Genomic DNA, 13,256 nt, shown 5'->3' on the forward strand with positions numbered 1-13,256 from the left:
TACACAGCAAACGGTTTATTGATGTTACATTACAATAAAATATATTTGATGAAATTATATATATTCAGTATCTTGTGTTTATGTTTTTTAAAGATTTATTTACTTGAAAGGCAGAGTCCCAGAGAGACAGAGAGAGAGAGAGAGAGGTCTTTCATCCACTGGTTTACTCCCCAAATGGCTGCAATGGCCAGAGCTGAGCTGATCTGAACCCAGGAGCTAGGAGTTTCTTCTTGGTCTCCCACATGGGTGCAAGGGCCATCCTCCACTGCTTTCCCAGGCCATAGCAGAGAGCTGGATCGGAAGAAGAGCAGCCGGGACTTGAACCAGCGCCCACATGGGATGCTGGCACTGCAGGTGGTGGCTTTACCTGCAACACTACAGTGCTGCAGTGTTGTGTTTCATTACCAATATATGGTTCCAACGTAAAACCATAGTAAAACTGTCAATCCCTTCACACAAATCTGTGGTATATACTGTCACAAATGGTTTATACACTTTTTTTTTTTTTCATTTGAGAGAATTACAGAAAGGGAGAGACAGAAGGGTCTTCCATCCTCTGGTTAACTCCCCAAATGGCCATAAAGGCTGAAGCTGGGCAGATCTGAAGCTAAGAGCAAAGAGCTTCTTCCAGGTCTCCCATGTGGGTGCAGGGGCCCAAGCACTTGGGCCATCTTCTACTGCTTTCCTAGGCCATAAGTAGAGAGCCAGATTGGAAGAAGAGCAGCAGGGACATGAACCGTCACCATATGAGATGCTGGCAGTGCAGGCAGAGGCTTAGCTACAGTGCCACCCCTATGGACTGACTTTCATTTAGTAAATCTCTGGCATACCAAAATGCAAAAGAAAGGTGTTTTGATTTTTTTTTTAAGATTTATTCTTTTGAAAGGAAGAGAAAGAGATCTTCATTGGTTCACTCCTCCCAAATGGCCAAAATGACCAGGATTGAGCCACACTGAAAGCCAGGAGCCCAGAACTCCCTCTAGGTCTCCCACACAGGTGGCAGGGGTCCTAGTATTTGAGCCATCATCAACTCTTTTCCCAGGAGCATTAGCAGGGAAGTAGACTGGAATTGCAGCATTAAGGACTCGAACTGTCACTCAATTATGTGATGCTGGCACCTCAGGCAGAAGCTTAACTCACTGCACCACAATGCCGGCCCCTCTCCTGTTACTGAACAGCACAGTCCCACTGGACTGGGACCTACCCTATGGCTTCCTTTAGCCTTTATCACTTTCCTAAGGTACCATCTCCAAATACAATACTTTCTTAATACCTCACAACAGGGGTTAAGTTTCAGGATTACTTTTGGTAGGGAAACTCAAATCATAATACAATTCCTCAACCAATGGAATTTAATGGGCATGTCCAGAACACTATCAAACAGCAGAATACATTCTGTTCAAGCTTATATACAACATTTAATAAAACAGACCTTATCCTTGATCATAAAATATGGCTTAAATTCAAAAGAATTGAAATTATATAACTTTTCTTGCATCATAATAGAATTAAAGTAGAAATCAAAAAAGCAAAAAGAAAATATGTAAACAGAGAATGTAGCCAGAAAATGTCTTGTGGGAAATTAAAGAATTCACCGCGCTGAACTTCAGGAGGAAGAGTTATTGCTCAATTGGGCCCCTGCCATCCATGTTAGAGATGTGGAATGTGTTGCTGGCTTCCAACTCCGGCTCAGCTCAGGCCAGGCCAGGCCATTGTGGGCATCTGGAGAGTGAACCAGTGTACGGAAATCCTCTTTTGGTCTCTCTGAAATTTGAAAAACAAAACAAAGTAAGTCTCATATTTGTAGTACTGTATTTCTTAAACTAGTTTTAAGGGCACACATTTTTTTCCTATTCAGGATAATCTCCCTTCTGCCATGTAAGAAAACATTCACACATTTTGCGTACCACAATGGATGAATGGATAAGGATTTCACCCTGAGTGCTTTGGTTAGTTCTCAAATGATTCCTTTGTTGCATCCACTCAACAGCTGAAACAGGATATTAAAAAACCAGTGACAGTCACACATGAATTTTATTGAAAATGAGAGGCAAGGCGACTGATCGGGACCGACACTCCTTACCAGAGTGCGGCCCCCAACAGCAGGTTACACAGCTTTTTATAGTATTCTGTCCACTAGGGCTCACAATTTCGAACTGGACCCCTCATATGAACAATTAAAAACAAAACAAAACAAAAACCAAAATAGGTTGTAAGATAACAACAAACCCAATAACAGATCCAAGATATGGTTGTAAGATAGCAGCGAAGGACACATTAATGTCAACTTAGTTCCTGGGAATTTGGGCCCACATAGTTTCACAAGATACACCCTTAGCCGTTAGCGAGCAAAGCTAATATGTACAGAAGCAAAAGGTCTGCAATTAGCTTTTAGCCACACTCACTCCATTTTGATTTTGACTCTACACCTTCCCTAAAAATCTGTCTTTAGAAAGGTTTATTATACATACATATAAAATGCACAGTAAGCTCACAAAAACAGCCTAACAAAATCTCTAGGATACAACCGCCTAGACCCCTGTGTCTCAGTGGGGCAGTGATTTTGTTGTCATACGAAGTAGGAGTTGCAGATGTTGCAACTTCCTTGCCTTCTTCAGCCTTCCCCGGCTAGGATTCCAGTTCGCTCCTGGGGTACGGTTGGGGGCAAACCAGGCTTCCTGTTCCTTCCTCCGCCAGCTCTGGCCCCGGGTTCCGGTAACCTCGAATGCCCTCGTTTCCGGTTACTTCTCGGGCCTCGGTGGTCCCAGAGGACCGTCGCCCAGCTCTTCCTCGTCAGGGAGAGCTACCAGCTTCAATCCTCCAAGAAGAGGAAGCGATCTGCGGGCCCTGCAACTCCAGGATCGCGGGGCTTCGCGCAGACTCCGTCACCCGTGGGCAACACTTGAACGTGTGAGTACGTTCGTGGTTGGACTACATTTCCCACAAGCCTCAGGACACTCGTGGTTGGACTACATTTCCCACAAGCCTTAGACGTTCGTGGTTGGACTACATTTCCCACAGCCTCAGGGCATTGACAGAACGACCTTCGGTTCCACTTTCCTGTTGAGGAAATTTCGGGCTGTGCCTGGTGAGTTGAGGTGACCCAGGTCAGGATGCGCGAAGATCCGGCGTTGAGGAGACGCGGATGGACCATGTGGAGCCGGGAGCCTCAGGCCAGGCCCACGTACGCGTGACCTGACGGCGCCGATGGCCGCTGGTGCTGTTGTTTGTGACGGCGTCGTCGTGGAGTGTTTGGAGAGAAGGGCTGAGCGTGCGCTCCCTGACAGGTGTCTAGTCAGGCTCCCAGGGCTTGGTGTGTGACACCGGTGCGTGAACGAGCGTAACTGAAGGAGGCGAAGTGTGGGTTTTTTCAGTGAGCCCGTGGGAGTGGTTGTGTTTTGGGTCATTTCTCCGATTCTGTGGTATATAATCTCCATTACACGTATATCTTCGAGTATACGGGAAACTTCATGTCCCCCGTGTGAGCGTATCTGTGCCCGTAAAGACTCCAATGCCTGTGTTAACCAGAAGCGCCCCGCACTGGTGCGTGGTCTGTCCCCAGTGCCCAGCCCACTGCTTAACACGGAGTGTGGCTGGAGTGCGAGCCCATCCTCAACTCAAATGTAGGTCTCCTGGTTTCGTGGAAAGTGGCTCCCTGGATTTTCTTTGATCTGTCCTTAGATGTTATAGCTGCTTGGAGAGAAGTGGTCGTTAGAAGGGAGATCATGGTCGGCGCCACGGCTCACTAGGTTAATCCTCCGCCTGCGGCGCTGGCACCCCGGGTTCTAGTCCTGGTTGCTCCTCTTCCAGGCCAGCTCTCTGCTGTGGCCAGGGAGTGCAGTGGAGGATGGCCCAAGTGCTTGGGCCCTGCACCCGCGTGGGAGAACAGGAGAAGCACCTGGCTCCTGGCTTCGAATCAGCACAGCGCACCGGCCGTAATAGCCATTTGGGTAGTGAACCAACGGAAGGAAGACCTTTCTCTCTGTCTCTCACTGTCCACTCTGCCTGTCAAAAAAAAAAAAAAAAAAAAGGAGATCATGAATTTCAGCCCTGGAATGAACGTTCCAAGCAGAAAATCACACATGCACAGATGTAGGAGATTTTCCTGGGAGACGCCTCTTTGGAACCCATTTACACCAGTTTCCTGAGCTGTGCCCCCTCGAAACTGCTATGAACTGAAAGCATTCATAATATTTTTCTCTGATATGGGGAAGAGTCGGCAGTGTTGTCTTTTCCCTCCCCCATCTGGTATTTCGACTGTGAGATGGGGCTTGTGTGGTGGTGGATGGCCAGGGTCGTCTTAGCTAGCCGGTTCGGGATCTCACTGGTCCCTTCTCCTTGGCCTTGTAGTTCTGCAAGAGATGGCTACTGAAGTGGAAGGGAGAATTGCCGCTTGATGGCCAATTCAGGGTCAGTTTGTGTTTATTTTTGTTCTGTTAAATGCGGCTTAATCCACTATATCAATGCCTGCCCCAGCTTTGGAGTTTTTTTTTTTTTTTAATGATTTATTTATTTACTTTGAAAGAGTTACACACAGAGAGAAAGAGAGGCAGAGAGAGAGAGAGAGAGAGGTCCATCATCCGCTGGTGCACTCCCCAATTGGCCACAACGGGCGAAGCTGCGCTGATCCTTAGCCAGGAGCTTCTTCCAGGTCTCCCACGTGGGTGCAGGGGCTCAAGGACCTGGACCATCTTCTATTGCTTTCCAAGGCCAGAGCAGAGAGCTGGATCGGAAGAGGAGCACCCAGGACTATGAAATCCAAGTATCATACAAAATGCCATTATACAAATTATACTTGAAAGGACAGGTTTATAAAACAGAAGTAGAATAAAATGATAACGCTGTAAATATGTATAAAGGGCTCTGTGTTGGGTAGCAAAACCAGATTGAGCCTTCTATTATTTTTTTAATAAATATTTTTTTTCTTTTAGACATTCCTAAATTATCCTATTGATTTTGATGTTTCTTTTTTTTATTGGAATTATTTTATTTATTTGAAAGACAGAGGTACACAGAGAGAGGTAGAGCCAGAGAGAGAGAGTCTTCCATCTGCTGGTTAACTCCCCAAATGGCTGCAACAGCCAGAGCTGAGCTGATCTGAGGCCAGGAGCTTCTTTCAGGTCTCTCATGCAGGTGCAGGGGCCCAAGGACTTGCATGGACCATCTTCTACTGCTTTCCCAGGCCATATCAGAGAGCTGGATCCGAAGAGGAGCAGCCGGACTCGAACCAGCGCCCATATGGAATGCCGGCACTTCAGGCTGGTGCTTTAACCGCCGCACCACAGCGCAGGCCCCTGAGTCATCTATTATTATGCTGAAGTTGTCACCTAATTCGATCAGATTCTCTGAACTAGTTTTATGATATGCAGCTTTGTGTAGAAGGCAAGAAGACGTGCCCTCCTTTCCTTTCTGAGAATCTCTGACAAACACTGTCAGTGGAGAACTACAGTGTCAGGACTGGCCTCTGAAATGGTTAGGTAACATTATAAGGAATTTCAAATTTCACCATAAGAAATAGAGAATTTTAAAAACTAATGGAACAAGGGACATATACTCTGTATAGTAGGCAAATTTTTAAAAGATTTATTTATTTATTTGCAAGGCAGAGCTATATATATAGAGAGACAGACAGAAAAATATATCTTCCATCTGCTGATCTGCTGGGTTCATTCTCCAAATGCCTGCAACAGCCAGGTTTGGACCAGTCCAAAGCCAGAAGTCAGGAGCTCCATCCTGGCCTATATGGTTGGCAGGGCCCAAGTACTTTGACCATCTTCCAATGCCTTCCAAGGTGAATTAGCAGGGAGCCAGATTGGAAGTAGAGTAATCAGGACTCGAACCAACACTGCAGTATGGGATATGGGATATGGGATATGAGATAGGAATGCTGGCATCATAAGTGGCAGCTTAACCTGCTGTACCACAATGCAGGCCCCTTTTTGAAAACTCTTAATTCTTCTTTGTCCCTTCTAGTAGTCCTTTCTCATGTATGCTGGTGTGGGGCTGGTGCTGTGGCATAGTGGATAAAGCTGCTGCCTGCAGTGCCAGCATCCCATATGAGTGCCAGTTCGAGTCCCAGCTGTTCCACTTCCAAGCCCGCTCTCTGCAATGGCCTGGGAAAGCAGTAGAAGATGGCCCAAGTGCTTGGGCCCCACACCCATGTGGGAGACCTGGAAGAAGCTCCTGGCTCCTGGCTTCAGATCAGCCCAGCTCCGGCTGTTGCAGCCATTTGGGGAGAGAACCAGTGGATGGAAGACCTCTCTCTGCCTCTGCCTCTCTCTAACTCCGCCTTTCAAATAAATAAATAAGTCTTAAAAAACAGAATGAAATGTGTATGTTGGTGTGCTTAATGGTGTTTTGCATTCTTTAGGCTCTATTTCTCTTCATTGTTTTTCCTGTTCTTCAGTTTATCAATCAAATTTTCTATTTCCTCTGCCAGTTCATATCTACTATTAGGTTCCTATAGTGAAGTTTCAATTTTGATACAGAATTTCTAGCTGTTTATTTTCAGTTGTCTTTATAGATATTCTTTATTTGATGTGCCATTATGATCTGACCTTTATTTACTTCTTTAACAATGATTTCCTTTTGAAGTCTTTGTCTACAATGGTTGTTTTCACAGGAAGTTTATATTTCTTCCTTTTCCTGTATCTTTGCCTTTCACTTTGTTTTTGTGTGTGTGAAAAATGAACATACTTTAGACAGTTATTGGAATTCTGATACTTTCATCACCATCCTCCTTGTCTTGGAGCCAGTAATTATTTGTTTGTGTACTTGTGTAGTGAGTGGCTAGATTATTGTAGTGAAGTTTACCTGTGCCACAGTATAAAACCTCTCTTGTTACTCCTTACAGGGTAAATAGCCTCCTAGGCTGTTACTACAGTCACCCTCAGATAACAGTGCTTTTGACTGTTTTTGACTGTCTCTTTTCCCTGACCACACCCCTGATGTGACTGACAGCAGTATTGTTTTCAACAGTTGGGGTATATACTGTTTCACCAACTAATGCAATCAAGTTGGTGCTTCGCTGAAGTGATACTTCTGTGATCAGCCTTTGCTGATTTGTCTGGTGTCTCTCCATTTCTCTCTGGCAAAGCAGCCAGATGTCATAGCATGCATCTACAATTAATCTTCAGTCTTTTCTCAATTTCTTTTCAGCAAAACTTCCACTCTTTTTGCAATTGCCCTTACACTTAAACTTCCACACACTGTTGCAAGTGAAGTCAGTTCCTTTGGGGTGGGATATAGAATTCTGTGCTCTGTGGCCTGTTTGCTGCTGCTGCCAAAATCTTGGAGCCAGCTTCTCCCTGATTTGAGTTTCTGGGTAGACTGGCTTCAACTTGTAGAAAATGATGAGTATAGATGTATAGAATTAGAGAAGACATTGGGGCTGGGGCTGCGGCTCACTAGGCTAATCCTCCGCCTTGCGGCGCCGGCACACCGGGTTCTAGTCCCGGTCGGGGCGCCGGATTCTGTCCCCCTTGCCCCTCTTCTAGGCCAGCTCTCTGCTGTGGCCCGGGAGTGCAGTGGAGGATGGCCCAGGTGCTTGGGCCCTGCACCCCATGGGAGACCAGGAGAAGTACCTGGCTTCTGCCATCGGATCAGCGCGGTGCGCCGGCCACAGCGCGCTGGCCGCAGCAGCCATTGGAGGGTGAACCAACGGCAAAGGAAGACCTTTCTCTCTGTCTCTCTCTCTCACTGTCCACTCTGCCTGTCAAAAAAAAAAAAAAAAAAAGAGAGAAGACATTGTGTAACCTAAAGATCTAAGCATAAATGTGGCTGACATATATTCAACAAGTAGACTACTCTGTAGCCACTAAAAGGCATTTACCAAATAATTTGTCCTTAGAAATAATTCTTAAGTATAATGTGGAATGGCATATAGCAGTGATGAACTTGAGGCTTTGAGAAATTTTAAAAGTTTGTTTGAATCCCATTTTCTTCCTTTTTCTTTTTCTTTTAAAGATTTATTTTATTTTTTGAAGGAATTACAGAGAGAGGTAGAGACAGAGAGAGGTCTTCTATCTACTAGTTCACTCCCCAGTTGGCCACAATGATCAGAGCTGTGTCAAAGGTGGGTTTTTCTATCCATTGAGGCACCAAAGACAGCATTCTTAACTGTTAGACTATGCTGGCTATAAAACCAAAGAATTGGCATAGGTTTAAATAACGTAAGATCTTTCTTTCTTTCTTTCTTTCTTTCTTTCTTTCTTTCTTTCTTTCTTTCTTTCTTTCTTTCTTTCTTTCTTTCTTTCTTTCTTTCTTTCTTTCTTTCTTTCTTTTAAAGATGTACTTATTTATTTGAAAAACAATGGGGGGGGGAGAGAAAGAGAGAAAGAGATCTTCCTTCCAATAGGTCACTCCTCAGATGACTGCAATGGCTGCAGCTGCACCGATCCAAAGCCAGGATACGGGAGCCTCCGCCAGGTCTCCCACACAGGTGCAGGGCCCCAAGGACTTGAGCCCTCCCCCACTGCTTTCCCAGGCCAGGATCGGAAGTGGAGCAGCTGGGACTTTAACTGGTGCCCAATGGGATGCCCGCACTGCAGGCGGCGGCTTTACCTACTACACCACAGAGCCAGCCCCAAGACATTTCTTTACTTGTCCACAATTTCTTGTGCTTTGTAATTCTGTGATTACTCTAAAATGAATGTTCTTCTAATCCACGCAGTATTTCTCTTCTCTGAAATACTTGTCAATATCATTTTGACTTCATTTTCTAAAACTCACTTTGACTTCATTTATTAACACTTTTAACTGATTCTCAAAAGTATATTTTTAGAATTGGTTATAATTTTAATACATTGTTGTATTTCTTTGTTATAAGTAGAGTGTCCCATTTCTGGCCAGTTGTCATCACCTTATCGGAGGAAGTTAAGATGCTCTAGAGCAGGGGTGGGGAACCTTTTTTTTGCAAAGGATATTCATAATATATTTTATTTGTGGGCTATATAAAATTATTAACTTAAAAATTAGCCTGCTATAGATTTACTAAATTTCAAATCCTGCCTATAAGTGCCTTGGCAGGGCCAGACCAAATGAATTTGCAGGCATTAGCCTGTGGGTCAGGTGGATGTGATAAAAAGTGAGCAGGTCTGGATGAGTGCAGGAAATGCCTTCCCCAGAACAAAAAGCCCAGTTGGTCTGGGTGGAGGTGAGCTCTTGTGATGTTAGAAAACTCCCTCCAAAGGACTGTGGTAAAAACAAGTCTGGAACTTGTGAAAGCAAATTAAGATCTTCTTCAATGTAATCAATTATTTTCCTGTTCATATTTAGACTTACAATTTGCCTCTATTGACACTCATAGAAAATACTGTCATTCATACATTCAGTCTTTGGTCAGTGTCCACACTGAGACAGACATTGCGCTAGCTCCATCAGTATATTTCTGCTACTAGCGCCATCAGTATAATGGTGATTGAGACCTGTACTTGTCCTGCTCTCATGGAGTTGACATACTAGTAGTTGAGAAGTAGAACAAACAAGTAAACAGAATGAACACACACACACACACACACACACACACATATATGAATAAAGGGACAACATATGATGGTGGAAGAGCTATTACAGATAATATGGTCAGAAAGGGACCTTTGTAATCTTAATTAGACATTCTATGATATAGTTCCATATCAACGATTCACCTAATTTTTTGTCACAGTTAGAAATCTTCACTTCCCTCAGTATGTTTCTGAATTTGCTGTGATTTGTATACTTGTGATTTGCCCTCATGCTCTTTGGTAAACTTGAAATGTAATTCTAATGGGAAAGGCAGCAAGACTGTGTCCTTTATATTATGGCATCTAATTAGCCACAAGAAATGGGTACACCGTTTAAAATTTTACAACTTTCTCTTATTTATGTCTCATCTGGATGTATTGATTTTCATCAGTTCAGAATACTTTAGCACACCACAATCTTTGTTTTTTTGATGTCCAATTACATAAACATAGGGATATAATCACCCCATGGTGAGTTCTGTGCCTTGGACTTCGTGAGTTGATTTTTGAATTAATCCTTGCTTTCTGATACAAAATTTTCCAAGTCTCACGCCATACTCTCCCTACCCTAGACTTAATACCTAACACCATAACACCTGAATCAGTTGCAAATGTTTCTTTCTGGGCTTCTATTTTATTTTGTTTATCTTGTTTTAGTGTACAAACATTTTTTCCTCTTTTCTTGATTCTTTATAGCCTTAGCTCCTTCAAGTGATTTCTGTATCCATTGGACATGACTCACTAACAATATAAAACTTCTAAACTTTCCAGCACAATGAACCAGGGCTTATCTTTTTTTTTTTTTTTTTAACAGGCTGAGTGGACAGTGAGAGAGAGACAGAAAGAAAGGTCTTTCTTTGCCGTTGGTTCACCCTCCAGAAGCCACCGCGGCTGGCATGCTGTGGCCGGCACAGCGCGCTGATCCGAAGCCAGGAGCCAGGTGCTTATCCTGGTCTCCCATGGGGTGCAGGGCCCAAGCACTTGGGCCATCCTCTACTGCACTCCCTGGCCACAGCAGAGAGCTGGCCTGGAAGAGGGGCAACCGGGACAGAATCCGGCGCCCCAACCAGGACTAGAACCCGATGTGCTGGCGCCGCAGGTGGAGGATTAGCCTAGTGAGCCGCAACGCCGGCCACCAGGACTTATCTTATACTTCCCTGTTCCTGATTAGGAACCAGACATTTATTCTAGGATCTCTGGTTCATTATCTGCTTTATGATTACAACCTGCACATGGTTATTTTTTGATTCAGGCAAATATTTGGAACTGAGACAGACATTGTGTTCAGTGAATTTCATGCATTACATAATTCATGCAAATTTTGGAAATTTTATCTGTCTAGAAAATTAGTCTTTACATTTTATGGCTTTGGGGGCTCCTATCACCTTTCTTTTTCTTTCTTTCTTTTGACAATCAGAGTTAGACAGTGAGAGAGAGACAGAGAGACAGAGAGAAAGGTCTTCCTTTTTCTGTTGTTTCAACCCCAAGTGGCCGCTATGGCTGGTGCACTGCAGCCTGTGTGCTGAGCCGATCCAAAGCCAGGAGCCAGGTGCTTCCTCCTGGTCTCCCATGCGGGTGCAGGGACCCAAGCACTTGGGCCATCCTCCACTGCCTTTCCAGGCTACAGCAGAGAGCTGGACTGGAAGAGGAGCAACCGGGACAGAATCCGGCGCCCCAACTGGGACTAGAACTCAGGATGTTGGCGCTGCAGGCAGAGGATTAGCCTAGTGAGCTGCGGCACTGGTCCCCTATCACCTTTCTTTCTTTTTTTTTTTTGACAGGCAGAGTGGACAGTGACAGAGACAGAGAGAAAGGTCTTCCTTTGCCGTTGGTTCACCCTCCAATGGCCGCCACGGCCGGCGCGCTGTGGCTGGTGTACCACGCTGATCCGATGGCAGGAGCCAGGTACTTCTCCTGGTCTCCCATGGGGTGCAGGGCCCAAGGACTCGGGCCATCCTCCACTGCACTCCCTGGCCACAGCAGAGAGCTGGCCTGGAAGAGGGGCAACCAGGACAGAATCCGGCACCCCGACCGGGACTAGAACCCAGTGTGCTGGCACCGCAAGGCGGAGGATTAGCCTAGTGAGCCTCGGCGCCAGCCCTATCACCTTTCTTTAGGACACTTTATTTTGATTCATTTTCTTCAGTTGGAATATATATATATGTGTGTGTATTATTGTTCATTTAGTTTTTTAAGATTTATTTTATTTTTTTGAAAGACAGAGTTAAAGAGAGAGGTAGAGACAGAGAGATCTTCCATCCACTGGTTCACTCCCCAAATGGCTGCAATGGCCTGAGCTATGCCGATCTGAAGCTGTGGGGAGCAACTGGGAGCAACTAGGACTAGACTAAGTTACTGGAATTAAGACTTATTCTATGCATCTGCTCTCCCACAATATGGCGCTGGGAGAGGAGAAAACAGCTTCTACACAGCTGCCTCCAGTTCAGCCAATAAACTGTAGGACTTGCTCCTGATTGGAGGAGAGCAGCGTACTCGGCGTGTGGGCAGCCAAGTTGGGATTGGCAGAGGAGGATTATAAAGGAGGAGAGAGACGGCATGCACCAGGAACATCTAAGGGGAACACCTAAGGGGAACACCTGTGCAGCCCCCGAGAGAGCCGGCCGGCGGTGTGCCGCTCCCCTGCGGAAGTGGGGAAGGTGGCAGGGGGAACCGCCCTTCCACGGAGGTGGAAGGGACAGTAGCCAACCCGGGAAGAACCAGCAGCAAACCCGGGGAGGGCCGAGCAGACGAAAGAACAGCGCAGGGTCCTGTGTCGTTCCTCCACGAAGAGGGGGAGCGACATAATGGTGCCGTGACTCGGATATGAAGCCTAGGCAGGGCTTAGTGTCATTCCTCCACGAAGAGGGGGAGCGACATAATGGTGCCGTGACTCGGATATGAAGCCTAGGCAGGGCTTAGTGTCGTTCCTCCACGAAGAGGGGGAGCGACATAATGGTGCCGTGACTCGGATATGAAGCCTAGGCAGGGTTTAGTGTCGTTCCTCCACGAAGAGGGGGAGTGACAGAAGCCAAGAGCCAGGAGCTTCCTCTGGGTCTCCCATGTGGGTGCAGGGGCCCAAGGACTTGGGCCATCTTCCACTGCTTTCCCAGGCTATAGCAGAGAGCTGGATCAAGAGTAAAGCAGCTGGTACTTTTACCAATGCCCATATGGGATGCTGGCACTGCAGGTGGCGGCTTTACCCACTATGCCATGGCACTGGCCCCATAGTTTAGTGTTTTCATCAAAGAATAATGCTTGCATTATTTCACCCTTGTTATACATTACATAATTCAGTCACAGGCAATTGTTCTTACCATTTATCATGCAATGTTTATCACTTTAAATTTTCTTCAGCCTATATATTACCAACCTCCAGACAGCATTGCCAAATTACTTTGGAACGATTACCTTAACCTTTTGTCTACCTACTCTACCTTCTTTATTTTTTAAAAAATATTTATTTGAAAGCCTGGGTGACAAAAAGAGAGGAAAAGATAGAATGAGAAAAAGACCTTCCATCTGAAGATTCACTTCCAAAATGGTCACAAGCCAGGAACCTGGAATTTCATCCTGGTCTCCCACAAGGGTGACAGGGGCCCAAGCACTTGGGCCATCATCTAGTATTCTCCCAGGCACATTGCATGGTGGGAGCTGGATTAGAAGTGGAGCAGGGGGCTAGCACTATGGTGTAGCAGGTAAAGCCACTGCCTGTAGTGTCAGCATCCCTTATGGGCACCAGTTCAAATCCTGGCT

At 45.6% G+C, this 13,256-nt stretch overlaps 1 long non-coding RNA gene across 2 annotated transcripts in view; it reads right to left on the reverse strand.

Annotated features, from left to right (window-relative positions):
• The window catches only part of LOC138846476 (uncharacterized), a 20,608-nt gene continuing 7,352 nt past the window's right edge, over positions 1-13,256 (reverse strand). Inside the window, exon 2 of one of the 2 annotated variants that reach the window (XR_011383990.1) lies at positions 1-1,764. This is a non-coding gene — a long non-coding RNA (uncharacterized lncRNA). Of the gene's footprint in view, positions 1,765-2,015; positions 4,006-13,256 lie in introns of those variants that run through there. The other variant, XR_011383989.1, reaches the window with a different exon arrangement.

Source organism: Oryctolagus cuniculus, chromosome 18 (assembly GCF_964237555.1).
Source record: "Oryctolagus cuniculus chromosome 18, mOryCun1.1, whole genome shotgun sequence".
NCBI lineage: Eukaryota > Metazoa > Chordata > Mammalia > Lagomorpha > Leporidae > Oryctolagus > Oryctolagus cuniculus.